The sequence below is a fragment of the Salmo salar genome, unplaced genomic scaffold (genome assembly GCF_905237065.1).
Source record: "Salmo salar unplaced genomic scaffold, Ssal_v3.1, whole genome shotgun sequence".
Taxonomy (NCBI): domain Eukaryota; kingdom Metazoa; phylum Chordata; class Actinopteri; order Salmoniformes; family Salmonidae; genus Salmo; species Salmo salar.
This window is the reverse complement of record NW_025550949.1, coordinates 127,501-142,500: the sequence shown is the minus strand read 5'-3', so window position 1 is coordinate 142,500 and position 15,000 is coordinate 127,501. Positions and strand designations below refer to the sequence as shown.

At 42.4% G+C, this 15,000-nt stretch overlaps 33 non-coding genes and 3 pseudogenes across 33 annotated transcripts in view; all 36 read left to right on the top strand.

Moving 5' to 3' along the window:
- Positions 1-91, top strand: part of LOC123740792 (5S ribosomal RNA) — a 119-nt gene extending 28 nt beyond the window's left edge. The window contains exon 1 of the ribosomal RNA XR_006768602.1: positions 1-91. This exon is cut by the window's left edge and continues 28 nt beyond it. This is a non-coding gene — a ribosomal RNA (5S ribosomal RNA).
- Positions 92-500: 409 nt separating this feature from the next.
- Positions 501-619, top strand: LOC123740975 (5S ribosomal RNA). Its single transcript, XR_006768769.1, has one exon. It is a non-coding gene; the product is annotated as a 5S ribosomal RNA (ribosomal RNA).
- A 409-nt stretch (positions 620-1,028) lies between these two features.
- Positions 1,029-1,147, top strand: LOC123740795 (5S ribosomal RNA). Its single transcript, XR_006768605.1, has one exon. It is a non-coding gene; the product is annotated as a 5S ribosomal RNA (ribosomal RNA).
- Positions 1,148-1,556: 409 nt separating this feature from the next.
- Positions 1,557-1,675, top strand: LOC123740953 (5S ribosomal RNA). Its single transcript, XR_006768749.1, has one exon. It is a non-coding gene; the product is annotated as a 5S ribosomal RNA (ribosomal RNA).
- A 138-nt stretch (positions 1,676-1,813) lies between these two features.
- Positions 1,814-1,932, top strand: LOC123740930 (5S ribosomal RNA). Its single transcript, XR_006768728.1, has one exon. It is a non-coding gene; the product is annotated as a 5S ribosomal RNA (ribosomal RNA).
- Positions 1,933-2,341: 409 nt separating this feature from the next.
- LOC123740794 (5S ribosomal RNA) lies at positions 2,342-2,460 on the top strand. The gene has a single exon (XR_006768604.1). It is a non-coding gene; the product is annotated as a 5S ribosomal RNA (ribosomal RNA).
- Positions 2,461-2,598: 138 nt separating this feature from the next.
- On the top strand, positions 2,599-2,717 carry LOC123741095 (5S ribosomal RNA). The gene has a single exon (XR_006768878.1). It is a non-coding gene; the product is annotated as a 5S ribosomal RNA (ribosomal RNA).
- Positions 2,718-2,856: 139 nt separating this feature from the next.
- On the top strand, positions 2,857-2,975 carry LOC123741273 (5S ribosomal RNA). The gene has a single exon (XR_006769008.1). It is a non-coding gene; the product is annotated as a 5S ribosomal RNA (ribosomal RNA).
- A 409-nt stretch (positions 2,976-3,384) lies between these two features.
- Positions 3,385-3,503, top strand: LOC123740973 (5S ribosomal RNA). The gene has a single exon (XR_006768767.1). It is a non-coding gene; the product is annotated as a 5S ribosomal RNA (ribosomal RNA).
- A 409-nt stretch (positions 3,504-3,912) lies between these two features.
- Positions 3,913-4,030, top strand: LOC123741131 (5S ribosomal RNA). Its single transcript, XR_006768911.1, has one exon. It is a non-coding gene; the product is annotated as a 5S ribosomal RNA (ribosomal RNA).
- A 137-nt stretch (positions 4,031-4,167) lies between these two features.
- Positions 4,168-4,286, top strand: LOC123741151 (5S ribosomal RNA). The gene has a single exon (XR_006768929.1). It is a non-coding gene; the product is annotated as a 5S ribosomal RNA (ribosomal RNA).
- A 409-nt stretch (positions 4,287-4,695) lies between these two features.
- LOC123740972 (5S ribosomal RNA) lies at positions 4,696-4,814 on the top strand. Its single transcript, XR_006768766.1, has one exon. It is a non-coding gene; the product is annotated as a 5S ribosomal RNA (ribosomal RNA).
- A 409-nt stretch (positions 4,815-5,223) lies between these two features.
- LOC123740793 (5S ribosomal RNA) lies at positions 5,224-5,342 on the top strand. Its single transcript, XR_006768603.1, has one exon. It is a non-coding gene; the product is annotated as a 5S ribosomal RNA (ribosomal RNA).
- A 139-nt stretch (positions 5,343-5,481) lies between these two features.
- On the top strand, positions 5,482-5,600 carry LOC123741029 (5S ribosomal RNA). Its single transcript, XR_006768818.1, has one exon. It is a non-coding gene; the product is annotated as a 5S ribosomal RNA (ribosomal RNA).
- A 409-nt stretch (positions 5,601-6,009) lies between these two features.
- On the top strand, positions 6,010-6,128 carry LOC123741070 (5S ribosomal RNA). Its single transcript, XR_006768855.1, has one exon. It is a non-coding gene; the product is annotated as a 5S ribosomal RNA (ribosomal RNA).
- Positions 6,129-6,537: 409 nt separating this feature from the next.
- LOC123740790 (5S ribosomal RNA) lies at positions 6,538-6,656 on the top strand. Its single transcript, XR_006768601.1, has one exon. It is a non-coding gene; the product is annotated as a 5S ribosomal RNA (ribosomal RNA).
- A 138-nt stretch (positions 6,657-6,794) lies between these two features.
- Positions 6,795-6,912, top strand: LOC123741181 (5S ribosomal RNA). Its single transcript, XR_006768956.1, has one exon. It is a non-coding gene; the product is annotated as a 5S ribosomal RNA (ribosomal RNA).
- Positions 6,913-7,050: 138 nt separating this feature from the next.
- Positions 7,051-7,169, top strand: LOC123740907 (5S ribosomal RNA). The gene has a single exon (XR_006768707.1). It is a non-coding gene; the product is annotated as a 5S ribosomal RNA (ribosomal RNA).
- A 409-nt stretch (positions 7,170-7,578) lies between these two features.
- Positions 7,579-7,697, top strand: LOC123740971 (5S ribosomal RNA). Its single transcript, XR_006768765.1, has one exon. It is a non-coding gene; the product is annotated as a 5S ribosomal RNA (ribosomal RNA).
- A 409-nt stretch (positions 7,698-8,106) lies between these two features.
- On the top strand, positions 8,107-8,225 carry LOC123740789 (5S ribosomal RNA). Its single transcript, XR_006768600.1, has one exon. It is a non-coding gene; the product is annotated as a 5S ribosomal RNA (ribosomal RNA).
- A 138-nt stretch (positions 8,226-8,363) lies between these two features.
- LOC123740788 (5S ribosomal RNA) lies at positions 8,364-8,482 on the top strand. The gene has a single exon (XR_006768599.1). It is a non-coding gene; the product is annotated as a 5S ribosomal RNA (ribosomal RNA).
- Positions 8,483-8,891: 409 nt separating this feature from the next.
- Positions 8,892-9,010, top strand: LOC123740785 (5S ribosomal RNA). Its single transcript, XR_006768598.1, has one exon. It is a non-coding gene; the product is annotated as a 5S ribosomal RNA (ribosomal RNA).
- Positions 9,011-9,419: 409 nt separating this feature from the next.
- On the top strand, positions 9,420-9,538 carry LOC123740773 (5S ribosomal RNA). Its single transcript, XR_006768597.1, has one exon. It is a non-coding gene; the product is annotated as a 5S ribosomal RNA (ribosomal RNA).
- A 138-nt stretch (positions 9,539-9,676) lies between these two features.
- LOC123741005 (5S ribosomal RNA) lies at positions 9,677-9,795 on the top strand. Its single transcript, XR_006768796.1, has one exon. It is a non-coding gene; the product is annotated as a 5S ribosomal RNA (ribosomal RNA).
- A 140-nt stretch (positions 9,796-9,935) lies between these two features.
- On the top strand, positions 9,936-10,054 carry LOC123741328 (5S ribosomal RNA). Its single transcript, XR_006769013.1, has one exon. It is a non-coding gene; the product is annotated as a 5S ribosomal RNA (ribosomal RNA).
- Positions 10,055-10,463: 409 nt separating this feature from the next.
- On the top strand, positions 10,464-10,582 carry LOC123741316 (5S ribosomal RNA). The gene has a single exon (XR_006769012.1). It is a non-coding gene; the product is annotated as a 5S ribosomal RNA (ribosomal RNA).
- Positions 10,583-10,973: 391 nt separating this feature from the next.
- LOC123740767 (uncharacterized) lies at positions 10,974-11,082 on the top strand (annotated as a pseudogene).
- Positions 11,083-11,491: 409 nt separating this feature from the next.
- LOC123740951 (5S ribosomal RNA) lies at positions 11,492-11,610 on the top strand. The gene has a single exon (XR_006768747.1). It is a non-coding gene; the product is annotated as a 5S ribosomal RNA (ribosomal RNA).
- A 139-nt stretch (positions 11,611-11,749) lies between these two features.
- On the top strand, positions 11,750-11,868 carry LOC123740958 (5S ribosomal RNA). Its single transcript, XR_006768753.1, has one exon. It is a non-coding gene; the product is annotated as a 5S ribosomal RNA (ribosomal RNA).
- Positions 11,869-12,277: 409 nt separating this feature from the next.
- On the top strand, positions 12,278-12,396 carry LOC123741304 (5S ribosomal RNA). Its single transcript, XR_006769011.1, has one exon. It is a non-coding gene; the product is annotated as a 5S ribosomal RNA (ribosomal RNA).
- A 409-nt stretch (positions 12,397-12,805) lies between these two features.
- On the top strand, positions 12,806-12,924 carry LOC123740949 (5S ribosomal RNA). The gene has a single exon (XR_006768745.1). It is a non-coding gene; the product is annotated as a 5S ribosomal RNA (ribosomal RNA).
- Positions 12,925-13,333: 409 nt separating this feature from the next.
- On the top strand, positions 13,334-13,452 carry LOC123740964 (5S ribosomal RNA). Its single transcript, XR_006768759.1, has one exon. It is a non-coding gene; the product is annotated as a 5S ribosomal RNA (ribosomal RNA).
- A 139-nt stretch (positions 13,453-13,591) lies between these two features.
- LOC123741299 (uncharacterized) lies at positions 13,592-13,707 on the top strand (annotated as a pseudogene).
- A 409-nt stretch (positions 13,708-14,116) lies between these two features.
- LOC123741292 (5S ribosomal RNA) lies at positions 14,117-14,235 on the top strand. The gene has a single exon (XR_006769010.1). It is a non-coding gene; the product is annotated as a 5S ribosomal RNA (ribosomal RNA).
- Positions 14,236-14,374: 139 nt separating this feature from the next.
- On the top strand, positions 14,375-14,492 carry LOC123741293 (uncharacterized; annotated as a pseudogene).
- Positions 14,493-14,631: 139 nt separating this feature from the next.
- On the top strand, positions 14,632-14,750 carry LOC123741052 (5S ribosomal RNA). The gene has a single exon (XR_006768839.1). It is a non-coding gene; the product is annotated as a 5S ribosomal RNA (ribosomal RNA).
- The last annotated feature ends 250 nt before the right edge of the window (positions 14,751-15,000 follow it).

Here is a 15,000-nt window from a genome sequence, read left to right as displayed (position 1 = left end):
CCGATCTCGTCTGATCTCGGAAGCTAAGCAGGGTCGGGCCTGGTTAGTACTTGGATGGGAGACCGCCTGGGAATACCAGGTGCTGTAAGCATTTTGTCCACGAGGGTGTGCCCCTGCACTATTTCATCAGCAACACTGCCTTGTAGTAAGCATTTAATGATGAATTGACTAAATGCAGCTTCCTGCCTTTTTAATAGGATCAAATTTCCTTGTGTTTTCAATTAGCATCTGCCTTGTATTTATAAGACAAACAAGAATATTGTTGCTGAATGCAGCTTGTGTGTGCTTTGTGCTCCTTTGCCCTGTTCAAATGATGAAAGGAAATAAAGTTTGTATTTTATCCAACTACCTGTGCTAAAAAGTGATGGGAACAGTGTTTGTAATTTCTTCTACTTTTTCAGTGACACAAAGTTCAAGCTGCTTATCTAATTGGTGAAAATGCAATGTCTGTTTATCACACTCACTTTGACTATATATGTTGTAGCAAGAGATTGTTTCTCGCTTACGGCCATACCAGCCTGGGTACGCCCGATCTCGTCTGATCTCGGAAGCGAAGCAGGGTCGGGCCTGGTTAGTACTTGGATGGGAGACCGCCTGGGAATACCAGGTGCTGTAAGCATTTTGTCCACGAGGGTGTGCCCCTGCACTATTTCATCAGCAACACTGCCTTGTAGTAAGCATTTAATGATGAATTGACTAAATGCAGCTTCCTGCCTTTTTAATAGGATCAAATTTCCTTGTGTTTTCAATTAGCATCTGCCTTGTATTTATAAGACAAACAAGAATATTGTTGCTGAATGCAGCTTGTGTGTGCTTTGTGCTCCTTTGCCCTGTTCAAATGATGAAAGGAAATAAAGTTTGTATTTTATCCAACTACCTGTGCTAAAAAGTGATGGGAACAGTGTTTATAATTTCTTCTACTTTTTCAGTGACACAAAGTTCAAGCTGCTTATCTAATTGGTGAAAATGCAATGTCTGTTTATCACACTCACTTTGACTATATATGTTGTAGCAAGAGATTGTTTCTCGCTTACGGCCATACCAGCCTGGGTACGCCCGATCTCGTCTGATCTCGGAAGCTAAGCAGGGTCGGGCCTGGTTAGTACTTGGATGGGAGACCGCCTGGGAATACCAGGTGCTGTAAGCATTTTGTCCACGAGGGTGTGCCCCTGCACTATTTCATCAGCAACACTGCCTTGTAGTAAGCATTTAATGATGAATTGACTAAATGCAGCTTCCTGCCTTTTTAATAGGATCAAATTTCCTTGTGTTTTCAATTAGCATCTGCCTTGTATTTATAAGACAAACAAGAATATTGTTGCTGAATGCAGCTTGTGTGTGCTTTGTGCTCCTTTGCCCTGTTCAAATGATGAAAGGAAATAAAGTTTGTATTTTATCCAACTACCTGTGCTAAAAAGTGATGGGAACAGTGTTTATAATTTCTTCTACTTTTTCAGTGACACAAAGTTCAAGCTGCTTATCTAATTGGTGAAAATGCAATGTCTGTTTATCACACTCACTTTGACTATATATGTTGTAGCAAGAGATTGTTTCTCGCTTACGGCCATACCAGCCTGGGTACGCCCGATCTCGTCTGACCTCGGAAGCTAAGCAGGGTCGGGCCTGGTTAGTACTTGGATGGGAGACCGCCTGGGAATACCAGGTGCTGTAAGCATTTTGTCCACGAGGGGTGCTCTTGCACTATTTCATCAGCAACACTGCCTTGTATTAAGCATTTAATGATGAATTGACTAAATGTCTGTTTTATCAGACTCACTTTGACTATATATGTTGTAGCAAGAGATTGTTTCTCGCTTACGGCCATACCATCCTGGGTACGCCCGATCTCGTCTGATCTCGGAAGCTAAGCAGGGTCGGGCCTGGTTAGTACTTGGATGGGAGACCGCCTGGGAATACCAGGTGCTGTAAACATTTTGTCCACGAGGGTGTGCCCCTGCACTATTTCATCAGCAACACTGCCTTGTAGTAAGCATTTAATGATGAATTGACTAAATGCAGCTTCCTGCCTTTTTAATAGGATCAAATTTCCTTGTGTTTTCAATTAGCATCTGCCTTGTATTTATAAGACAAACAAGAATATTGTTGCTGAATGCAGCTTGTGTGTGCTTTGTGCTCCTTTGCCCTGTTCAAATGATGAAAGGAAATAAAGTTTGTATTTTATCCAACTACCTGTGCTAAAAAGTGATGGGAACAGTGTTTATAATTTCTTCTACTTTTTCAGTGACACAAAGTTCAAGCTGCTTATCTAATTGGTGAAAATGCAATGTCTGTTTATCAGACTCACTTTGACTATATATGTTGTAGCAAGAGATTGTTTCTCGCTTACGGCCATACCAGCCTGGGTACGCCCGATCTCGTCTGATCTCGGAAGCTAAGCAGGGTCGGGCCTGGTTAGTACTTGGATGGGAGACCGCCTGGGAATACCAGGTGCTGTAAGCATTTTGTCCACGAGGGGTGCTCTTGCACTATTTCATCAGCAACACTGCCTTGTATTAAGCATTTAATGATGAATTGACTAAATATCTGTTTTATCAGACTCACTTTGACTATATATGTTGTAGCAAGAGATTGTTTCTCGCTTACGGCCATACCAGCCTGGGTACGCCCGATCTCGTCTGATCTCGGAAGCTAAGCAGGGTCGGGCCTGGTTAGTACTTGGATGTGAGACCGCCTGGGAATACCAGGTGCTGTAAGCATTTTGTCCACGAGGGGGTGCTCTTGCACTATTTCATCAGCAACACTGCCTTGTATTAAGCATTTAATGATGAATTGACTAAATATCTGTTTTATCAGACTCACTTTGACTATATATGTTGTAGCAAGAGATTGCTTCTCGCTTACGGCCATACCATCCTGGGTACGCCCGATCTCGTCTGATCTCGGAAGCTAAGCAGGGTCGGGCCTGGTTAGTACTTGGATGGGAGACCGCCTGGGAATACCAGGTGCTGTAAGCATTTTGTCCACGAGGGTGTGCCCCTGCACTATTTCATCAGCAACACTGCCTTGTAGTAAGCATTTAATGATGAATTGACTAAATGCAGCTTCCTGCCTTTTTAATAGGATCAAATTTCCTTGTGTTTTCAATTAGCATCTGCCTTGTATTTATAAGACAAACAAGAATATTGTTGCTGAATGCAGCTTGTGTGTGCTTTGTGCTCCTTTGCCCTGTTCAAATGATGAAAGGAAATAAAGTTTGTATTTTATCCAACTACCTGTGCTAAAAAGTGATGGGAACAGTGTTTGTAATTTCTTCTACTTTTTCAGTGACACAAAGTTCAAGCTGCTTATCTAATTGGTGAAAATGCAATGTCTGTTTATCACACTCACTTTGACTATATATGTTGTAGCAAGAGATTGTTTCTCGCTTACGGCCATACCAGCCTGGGTACGCCCGATCTCGTCTGATCTCGGAAGCGAAGCAGGGTCGGGCCTGGTTAGTACTTGGATGGGAGACCGCCTGGGAATACCAGGTGCTGTAAGCATTTTGTCCACGAGGGTGTGCCCCTGCACTATTTCATCAGCAACACTGCCTTGTAGTAAGCATTTAATGATGAATTGACTAAATGCAGCTTCCTGCCTTTTTAATAGGATCAAATTTCCTTGTGTTTTCAATTAGCATCTGCCTTGTATTTATAAGACAAACAAGAATATTGTTGCTGAATGCAGCTTGTGTGTGCTTTGTGCTCCTTTGCCCTGTTCAAATGATGAAAGGAAATAAAGTTTGTATTTTATCCAACTACCTGTGCTAAAAAGTGATGGGAACAGTGTTTGTAATTTCTTCTACTTTTTCAGTGACACAAAGTTCAAGCTGCTTATCTAATTGGTGAAAATGCAATGTCTGTTTATCACACTCACTTTGACTATATATGTTGTAGCAAGAGATTGTTTCTCGCTTACGGCCATACCAGCCTGGGTACGCCCGATCTCGTCTGATCTCGGAAGCTAAGCAGGGTCGGGCCTGGTTAGTACTTGGATGGAGACCGCCTGGGAATACCAGGTGCTGTAAGCATTTTGTCCACGAGGGTGCTCTTGCACTATTTCATCAGCAACACTGCCTTGTATTAAGCATTTAATGATGAATTGACTAAATATCTGTTTTATCAGACTCACTTTGACTATATATGTTGTAGCAAGAGATTGCTTCTCGCTTACGGCCATACCATCCTGGGTACGCCCGATCTCGTCTGATCTCGGAAGCTAAGCAGGGTCGGGCCTGGTTAGTACTTGGATGGGAGACCGCCTGGGAATACCAGGTGCTGTAAGCATTTTGTCCACGAGGGTGTGCCTCTGCACTATTTCATCAGCAACACTGCCTTGTAGTAAGCATTTAATGATGAATTGACTAAATGCAGCTTCCTGCCTTTTTAATAGGATCAAATTTCCTTGTGTTTTCAATTAGCATCTGCCTTGTATTTATAAGACAAACAAGAATATTGTTGCTGAATGCAGCTTGTGTGTGCTTTGTGCTCCTTTGCCCTGTTCAAATGATGAAAGGAAATAAAGTTTGTATTTTATCCAACTACCTGTGCTAAAAAGTGATGGGAACAGTGTTTGTAATTTCTTCTACTTTTTCAGTGACACAAAGTTCAAGCTGCTTATCTAATTGGTGAAAATGCAATGTCTGTTTATCACACTCACTTTGACTATATATGTTGTAGCAAGAGATTGTTTCTCGCTTACGGCCATACCAGCCTGGGTACGCCCGATCTCGTCTGATCTCGGAAGCGAAGCAGGGTCGGGCCTGGTTAGTACTTGGATGGGAGACCGCCTGGGAATACCAGGTGCTGTAAGCATTTTGTCCACGAGGGTGTGCCCCTGCACTATTTCATCAGCAACACTGCCTTGTAGTAAGCATTTAATGATGAATTGACTAAATGCAGCTTCCTGCCTTTTTAATAGGATCAAATTTCCTTGTGTTTTCAATTAGCATCTGCCTTGTATTTATAAGACAAACAAGAATATTGTTGCTGAATGCAGCTTGTGTGTGCTTTGTGCTCCTTTGCCCTGTTCAAATGATGAAAGGAAATAAAGTTTGTATTTTATCCAACTACCTGTGCTAAAAAGTGATGGGAACAGTGTTTGTAATTTCTTCTACTTTTTCAGTAACACAAAGTTCAAGCTGCTTATCTAATTGGTGAAAATGCAATGTCTGTTTATCACACTCACTTTGACTATATATGTTGTAGCAAGAGATTGTTTCTCGCTTACGGCCATACCAGCCTGGGTACGCCCGATCTCGTCTGATCTCGGAAGCTAAGCAGGGTCGGGCCTGGTTAGTACTTGGATGGGAGACCGCCTGGGAATACCAGGTGCTGTAAGCATTTTGTCCACGAGGGGGTGCTCTTGCACTATTTCATCAGCAACACTGCCTTGTATTAAGCATTTAATGATGAATTGACTAAATGTCTGTTTTATCAGACTCACTTTGACTATATATGTTGTAGCAAGAGATTGTTTCTCGCTTACGGCCATACCATCCTGGGTACGCCCGATCTCGTCTGATCTCGGAAGCTAAGCAGGGTCGGGCCTGGTTAGTACTTGGATGGGAGACCGCCTGGGAATACCAGGTGCTGTAAGCATTTTGTCCACGAGGGTGTGCCCCTGCACTATTTCATCAGCAACACTGCCTTGTAGTAAGCATTTAATGATGAATTGACTAAATGCAGCTTCCTGCCTTTTTAATAGGATCAAATTTCCTTGTGTTTTCAATTAGCATCTGCCTTGTATTTATAAGACAAACAAGAATATTGTTGCTGAATGCAGCTTGTGTGTGCTTTGTGCTCCTTTGCCCTGTTCAAATGATGAAAGGAAATAAAGTTTGTATTTTATCCAACTACCTGTGCTAAAAAGTGATGGGAACAGTGTTTGTAATTTCTTCTACTTTTTCAGTGACACAAAGTTCAAGCTGCTTATCTAATTGGTGAAAATGCAATGTCTGTTTATCACACTCACTTTGACTATATATGTTGTAGCAAGAGATTGTTTCTCGCATACGGCCATACCAGCCTGGGTACGCCCGATCTCGTCTGATCTCGGAAGCGAAGCAGGGTCGGGCCTGGTTAGTACTTGGATGGGAGACCGCCTGGGAATACCAGGTGCTGTAAGCATTTTGTCCACGAGGGTGTGCCCCTGCACTATTTCATCAGCAACACTGCCTTGTAGTAAGCATTTAATGATGAATTGACTAAATGCAGCTTCCTGCCTTTTTAATAGGATCAAATTTCCTTGTGTTTTCAATTAGCATCTGCCTTGTATTTATAAGACAAACAAGAATATTGTTGCTGAATGCAGCTTGTGTGTGCTTTGTGCTCCTTTGCCCTGTTCAAATGATGAAAGGAAATAAAGTTTGTATTTTATCCAACTACCTGTGCTAAAAAGTGATGGGAACAGTGTTTATAATTTCTTCTACTTTTTCAGTGACACAAAGTTCAAGCTGCTTATCTAATTGGTGAAAATGCAATGTCTGTTTATCACACTCACTTTGACTATATATGTTGTAGCAAGAGATTGTTTCTCGCTTACGGCCATACCAGCCTGGGTACGCCCGATCTCGTCTGATCTCGGAAGCTAAGCAGGGTCGGGCCTGGTTAGTACTTGGATGGGAGACCGCCTGGGAATACCAGGTGCTGTAAGCATTTTGTCCACGAGGGGTGCTCTTGCACTATTTCATCAGCAACACTGCCTTGTATTAAGCATTTAATGATGAATTGACTAAATATCTGTTTTATCAGACTCACTTTGACTATATATGTTGTAGCAAGAGATTGTTTCTCGCTACGGCCATACCAGCCTGGGTACGCCCGATCTCGTCTGATCTCGGAAGCTAAGCAGGGTCGGGCCTGGTTAGTACTTGGATGGGAGACCGCCTGGGAATACCAGGTGCTGTAAGCATTTTGTCCACGAGGGGTGCTCTTGCACTATTTCATCAGCAACACTGCCTTGTATTAAGCATTTAATGATGAATTGACTAAATGTCTGTTTTATCAGACTCACTTTGACTATATATGTTGTAGCAAGAGATTGTTTCTCGCTTACGGCCATACCATCCTGGGTACGCCCGATCTCGTCTGATCTCGGAAGCTAAGCAGGGTCGGGCCTGGTTAGTACTTGGATGGGAGACCGCCTGGGAATACCAGGTGCTGTAAGCATTTTGTCCACGAGGGTGTGCCCCTGCACTATTTCATCAGCAACACTGCCTTGTAGTAAGCATTTAATGATGAATTGACTAAATGCAGCTTCCTGCCTTTTTAATAGGATCAAATTTCCTTGTGTTTTCAATTAGCATCTGCCTTGTATTTATAAGACAAACAAGAATATTGTTGCTGAATGCAGCTTGTGTGTGCTTTGTGCTCCTTTGCCCTGTTCAAATGATGAAAGGAAATAAAGTTTGTATTTTATCCAACTACCTGTGCTAAAAAGTGATGGGAACAGTGTTTGTAATTTCTTCTACTTTTTCAGTGACACAAAGTTCAAGCTGCTTATCTAATTGGTGAAAATGCAATGTCTGTTTATCACACTCACTTTGACTATATATGTTGTAGCAAGAGATTGTTTCTCGCTTACGGCCATACCAGCCTGGGTACGCCCGATCTCGTCTGATCTCGGAAGCGAAGCAGGGTCGGGCCTGGTTAGTACTTGGATGGGAGACCGCCTGGGAATACCAGGTGCTGTAAGCATTTTGTCCACGAGGGTGTGCCCCTGCACTATTTCATCAGCAACACTGCCTTGTAGTAAGCATTTAATGATGAATTGACTAAATGCAGCTTCCTGCCTTTTTAATAGGATCAAATTTCCTTGTGTTTTCAATTAGCATCTGCCTTGTATTTATAAGACAAACAAGAATATTGTTGCTGAATGCAGCTTGTGTGTGCTTTGTGCTCCTTTGCCCTGTTCAAATGATGAAAGGAAATAAAGTTTGTATTTTATCCAACTACCTGTGCTAAAAAGTGATGGGAACAGTGTTTATAATTTCTTCTACTTTTTCAGTGACACAAAGTTCAAGCTGCTTATCTAATTGGTGAAAATGCAATGTCTGTTTATCACACTCACTTTGACTATATATGTTGTAGCAAGAGATTGTTTCTCGCTTACGGCCATACCAGCCTGGGTACGCCCGATCTCGTCTGATCTCGGAAGCTAAGCAGGGTCGGGCCTGGTTAGTACTTGGATGGGAGACCGCCTGGGAATACCAGGTGCTGTAAGCATTTTGTCCACGAGGGGTGCTCTTGCACTATTTCATCAGCAACACTGCCTTGTATTAAGCATTTAATGATGAATTGACTAAATATCTGTTTTATCAGACTCACTTTGACTATATATGTTGTAGCAAGAGATTGTTTCTCGCTTACGGCCATACCAGCCTGGGTACGCCCGATCTCGTCTGATCTCGGAAGCTAAGCAGGGTCGGGCCTGGTTAGTACTTGGATGGGAGACCGCCTGGGAATACCAGGTGCTGTAAGCATTTTGTCCACGAGGGTGTGCCTCTGCACTATTTCATCAGCAACACTGCCTTGTAGTAAGCATTTAATGATGAATTGACTAAATGCAGCTTCCTGCCTTTTTAATAGGATCAAATTTCCTTGTGTTTTCAATTAGCATCTGCCTTGTATTTATAAGACAAACAAGAATATTGTTGCTGAATGCAGCTTGTGTGTGCTTTGTGCTCCTTTGCCCTGTTCAAATGATGAAAGGAAATAAAGTTTGTATTTTATCCAACTACCTGTGCTAAAAAGTGATGGGAACAGTGTTTGTAATTTCTTCTACTTTTTCAGTGACACAAAGTTCAAGCTGCTTATCTAATTGGTGAAAATGCAATGTCTGTTTATCACACTCACTTTGACTATATATGTTGTAGCAAGAGATTGTTTCTCGCTTACGGCCATACCAGCCTGGGTACGCCCGATCTCGTCTGATCTCGGAAGCTAAGCAGGGTCGGGCCTGGTTAGTACTTGGATGGGAGACCGCCTGGGAATACCAGGTGCTGTAAGCATTTTGTCCACGAGGGTGTGCCCCTGCACTATTTCATCAGCAACACTGCCTTGTAGTAAGCATTTAATGATGAATTGACTAAATGCAGCTTCCTGCCTTTTTAATAGGATCAAATTTCCTTGTGTTTTCAATTAGCATCTGCCTTGTATTTATAAGACAAACAAGAATATTGTTGCTGAATGCAGCTTGTGTGTGCTTTGTGCTCCTTTGCCCTGTTCAAATGATGAAAGGAAATAAAGTTTGTATTTTATCCAACTACCTGTGCTAAAAAGTGATGGGAACAGTGTTTATAATTTCTTCTACTTTTTCAGTGACACAAAGTTCAAGCTGCTTATCTAATTGGTGAAAATGCAATGTCTGTTTATCAGACTCACTTTGACTATATATGTTGTAGCAAGAGATTGTTTCTCGCTTACGGCCATACCAGCCTGGGTACGCCCGATCTCGTCTGATCTCGGAAGCTAAGCAGGGTCGGGCCTGGTTAGTACTTGGATGGGAGACCGCCTGGGAATACCAGGTGCTGTAAGCATTTTGTCCACGAGGGGTGCTCTTGCACTATTTCATCAGCAACACTGCCTTGTATTAAGCATTTAATGATGAATTGACTAAATGTCTGTTTTATCAGACTCACTTTGACTATATATGTTGTAGCAAGAGATTGTTTCTCGCTTACGGCCATACCAGCCTGGGTACGCCCGATCTCGTCTGATCTCGGAAGCAAAGCAGGGTCGGGCCTGGTTAGTACTTGGATGGGAGACCGCCTGGGAATACCAGGTGCTGTAAGCATTTTGTCCACGAGGGGGTGCTCTTGCACTATTTCATCAGCAAACACTGCCTTGTATTAAGCATTTAATGATGAATTGACTAAATATCTGTTTTATCACACTCACTTTGACTATATATGTTGTAGCAAGAGATTGTTTCTCGCTTACGGCCATACCAGCCTGGGTACGCCCGATCTCGTCTGATCTCGGAAGCTAAGCAGGGTCGGGCCTGGTTAGTACTTGGATGGGAGACCGCCTGGGAATACCAGGTGCTGTAAGCATTTTGTCCACGAGGGTGTGCCCCTGCACTATTTCATCAGCAACACTGCCTTGTAGTAAGCATTTAATGATGAATTGACTAAATGCAGCTTCCTGCCTTTTTAATAGGATCAAATTTCCTTGTGTTTTCAATTAGCATCTGCCTTGTATTTATAAGACAAACAAGAATATTGTTGCTGAATGCAGCTTGTGTGTGCTTTGTGCTCCTTTGCCCTGTTCAAATGATGAAAGGAAATAAAGTTTGTATTTTATCCAACTACCTGTGCTAAAAAGTGATGGGAACAGTGTTTGTAATTTCTTCTACTTTTTCAGTGACACAAAGTTCAAGCTGCTTATCTAATTGGTGAAAATGCAATGTCTGTTTATCACACTCACTTTGACTATATATGTTGTAGCAAGAGATTGTTTCTCGCTTACGGCCATACCAGCCTGGGTACGCCCGATCTCGTCTGATCTCGGAAGCTAAGCAGGGTCGGGCCTGGTTAGTACTTGGATGGGAGACCGCCTGGGAATACCAGGTGCTGTAAGCATTTTGTCCACGAGGGTGTGCTCCTGCACTATTTCATCAGCAACACTGCCTTGTAGTAAGCATTTAATGATGAATTGACTAAATGCAGCTTCCTGCCTTTTTAATAGGATCAAATTTCCTTGTGTTTTCAATTAGCATCTGCCTTGTATTTATAAGACAAACAAGAATATTGTTGCTGAATGCAGCTTGTGTGTGCTTTGTGCTCCTTTACCCTGTTCAATATAAAAATAAAGTTTGTATTTTATCCAACTACCTGTGCTAAGTGATGAACGGTGTTTGTAATTTCTTCTACTTTCCAGTGACACAAGTTCAAGCTGCTTATGTAATTGGTGAAAATGCAATGTCTGACTCACTCGCTTTGACTATATATTTGTAGCAAGAGATTGTTTCTCGCTTACGGCCATACCAGCCTGGGTACGTCAGATCTCGGAAGCTAAGCAGGGTCGGGCCTGGTTAGTACTTGGATGGGAGACCGCCTGGGAATACCAGGTGCTGTAAGCATTTTGTCCACGAGGGTGTGCCCCTGCACTATTTCATCAGCAACACTGCCTTGTAGTAAGCATTTAATGATGAATTGACTAAATGCAGCTTCCTGCCTTTTTAATAGGATCAAATTTCCTTGTGTTTTCAATTAGCATCTGCCTTGTATTTATAAGACAAACAAGAATATTGTTGCTGAATGCAGCTTGTGTGTGCTTTATGCTCCTTTGCCCTGTTCAAATGATGAAAGGAAATAAAGTTTGTATTTTATCCAACTACCTGTGCTAAAAAGTGATGGGAACAGTGTTTGTAATTTCTTCTACTTTTTCAGTGACACAAAGTTCAAGCTGCTTATCTAATTGGTGAAAATGCAATGTCTGTTTATCACACTCACTTTGACTATATATGTTGTAGCAAGAGATTGTTTCTCGCTTACGGCCATACCAGCCTGTGTACGCCCGATCTCGTCTGATCTCGGAAGCTAAGCAGGGTCGGGCCTGGTTAGTACTTGGATGGGAGACCGCCTGGGAATACCAGGTGCTGTAAGCATTTTGTCCACGAGGGTGTGCTCTTGCACTATTTCATCAGCAACACTGCCTTGTATTAAGCATTTAATGATGAATTGACTAAATGTCTGTTTTATCAGACTCACTTTGACTATATATGTTGTAGCAAGAGATTATTTCTCGCTTACGGCCATACCAGCCTGTGTACGCCCGATCTCGTCTGATCTCGGAAGCTAAGCAGGGTGGGGCCTGGTTAGTACTTGGATGGGAGACCGCCTGGGAATACCAGGTGCTGTAAGCATTTTGTCCACGAGGGTGTGCCGCTGCACTATTTCATCAGCAACACTGCCTTGTAGTAAGCATTTAATGATGAATTGACTAAATGCAGCTTCCTGCCTTTTTAATAGGATCAAATTTCCTTGTGTTTTCAATTAGCATCTGCCTTGTATTTATAAGACAAACAAGAATATTGTTGCTGAATGCAGCTTGTGTGTGCTTTGTGCTCCTTTGCCCTGTTCAAATGATGAAAGGAAATAAAGTTTGTATGTTATCCAACTACCTGTGCTAAAAAGTGATGGGAACGGTGTTTGTAATTTCTTCTACTTTTTCAGTGACACAAAGTTCAAGCTGCTTATCTAATTGGTGAAAATGCAATGTCTGTTTATCACACTCACTTTGACTATATATGTTGTAGCAAGAGATTGTTTCTCGCTTACGGCCATACCAGCCTGGGTACGCCCGATCTCGTCTGATCTCGGAAGCTAAGCAGGGTCGGGCCTGGTTAGTACTTGGATGGGAGACCGCCTGGGAATACCAGGTGCTGTAAGCATTTTGTCCACGAGGGTGTGCCCTTGCACTATTTCATCAGCAACACTGCCTTGTAGTAAGCATTTAATGATGAATTGACTAAATGCAGCTTCCTGCCTTTTTAATAGGATCAAATTTCCTTGTGTTTTCAATTAGCATCTGCCTTGTATTTATAAGACAAACAAGAATATTGTTGCTGAATGCAGCTTGTGTGTGCTTTGTGCTCCTTTGCCCTGTTCAAATGATGAAAGGAAATAAAGTTTGTATTTTATCCAACTACCTGTGCTAAAAAGTGATGGGAACAGTGTTTGTAATTTCTTCTACTTTTTCAGTGACACAAAGTTCAAGCTGCTTATCTAATTGGTGAAAATGCAATGTCTGTTTATCACACTCACTTTGACTATATATGTTGTAGCAAGAGATTGTTTCTCGCTTACGGCCATACCAGCCTGTGTACGCCCGATCTCGTCTGATCTCGGAAGCTAAGCAGGGTCGGGCCTGGTTAGTACTTGGATGGGAGACCGCCTGGGAATACCAGGTGCTGTAAGCATTTTGTCCACGAGGGTGTGCTCTTGCACTATTTCATCAGCAACACTGCCTTGTAGTAAGCATTTAATGATGAATTGACTAAATGCAGCTTCCTGCCTTTTTAATAGGATCAAATTTCCTTGTGTTTTCAATTAGCATCTGCCTTGTATTTATAAGACAAACAAGAATATTGTTGCTGAATGCAGCTTGTGTGTGCTTTATGCTCCTTTGCCCTGTTCAAATGATGAAAGGAAATAAAGTTTGTATTTTATCCAACTACCTGTGCTAAAAAGTGATGGGAACAGTGTTTGTAATTTCTTTTACTTTTTCAGTGACACAAAGTTCAAGCTGCTTATCTAATTGGTGAAAATGCAATGTCTGTTTATCACACTCACTTTGACTATATATGTTGTAGCAAGAGATTGGTTCTCGCTTACGGCCATACCAGCCTGTGTACGCCCGATCTCGTCTGATCTCGGAAGCTAAGCAGGGTCGGGCCTGGTTAGTACTTCGATGGGAGACCGCCTGGGAATACCAGGTGCTGTAAGCATTTTGTCCACGAGGGTGTGCTCTTGCACTATTTCATCAGCAACACTGCCTTGTAGTAAGCATTTAATGATGAATTGACTAAATGTCTGTTTTATCAGACTCACTTTGACTATATATGTTGTAGCAAGAGATTGTTTCTCGCCTACGGCCATACCAGCCTGTGTACGTCCGATCTCTGATCTCGGAAGCTAAGCAGGGTCGGGCCTGGTTAGTACTTGGATGGGAGACCGCCTGGGAATACCAGGTGCTGTAAGCATTTTGTCCACGAGGGTGTGCTGTTGCACTATTTCATCAGCAACACTGCCTTGTAGTAAGCATTTAATGATGAATTGACTAAATGCAGCTTCCTGCCTTTTTAATAGGATCAAATTTCCTTGTGTTTTCAATTAGCATCTGCCTTGTATTTATAAGACAAACAAGAATATTGTTGCTGAATGCAGCTTGTGTGTGCTTTATGCTCCTTTGCCCTGTTCAAATGATGAAAGGATATAAAGTTTGTATTTTATCCAACTACCTGTGCTAAAAAGTGATGGGAACGGTGTTTGTAATTTCTTCTACTTTTTCAGTGACACAAAGTTCAAGCTGCTTATCTAATTGGTGAAAATGCAATGTCTGTTTATCACACTCACTTTGACTATATATGTTGTAGCAAGAGATTGTTTCTCGCTTACGGCCATACCAGCCTGGGTACGCCCGATCTCGTCTGATCTCGGAAGCTAAGCAGGGTCGGGCCTGGTTAGTACTTGGATGGGAGACCGCCTGGGAATACCAGGTGCTGTAAGCATTTTGTCCACGAGGGTGTGCTCTTGCACTATTTCATCAGCAACACTGCCTTGTAGTAAGCATTTAATGATGAATTGACTAAATGTCTGTTTTATCAGACTCACTTTGACTATATATGTTGTAGCAAGAGATTGTTTCTCGCTACGGCCATACCAGCCTGTGTACGCCCGATCTCGTCTGATCTCGGAAGCTAAGCAGGGTCGGGCCTGGTTAGTACTTGGATGTGAGACCGCCTGGGAATACCAGGTGCTGTAAGCATTTTGTCCACGAGGGTGTGCTCTTGCACTATTTCATCAGCAACACTGCCTTGTAGTAAGCATTTAATGATGAATTGACTAAATGTCTGTTTTATCAGACTCACTTTGACTATATATGTTGTAGCAAGAGATTGTTTCTCGCTTACGGCCATACCAGCCTGTGTACGCCCGATCTCGTCTGATCTTGGAAGCTAAGCAGGGTCGGGCCTGGTTAGTACTTGGATGGGAGACCGCCTGGGAATACCAGGTGCTGTAAGCATTTTGTCCACGAGGGTGTGCTGTTGCACTATTTCATCAGCAACACTGCCTTGTAGTAAGCATTTAATGATGAATTGACTAAATGCAGCTTCCTGCCTTTTTAATAGGATCAAATTTCCTTGTGTTTTCAATTAGCATCTGCCTTGTATTTATAAGACAAACAAGAATATTGTTGCTGAATGCAGCTTGTGTGTGCTTTATGCTCCTTTGCCCTGTTCAAATGATGAAAGGAAATAAAGTTTGTATTTTAT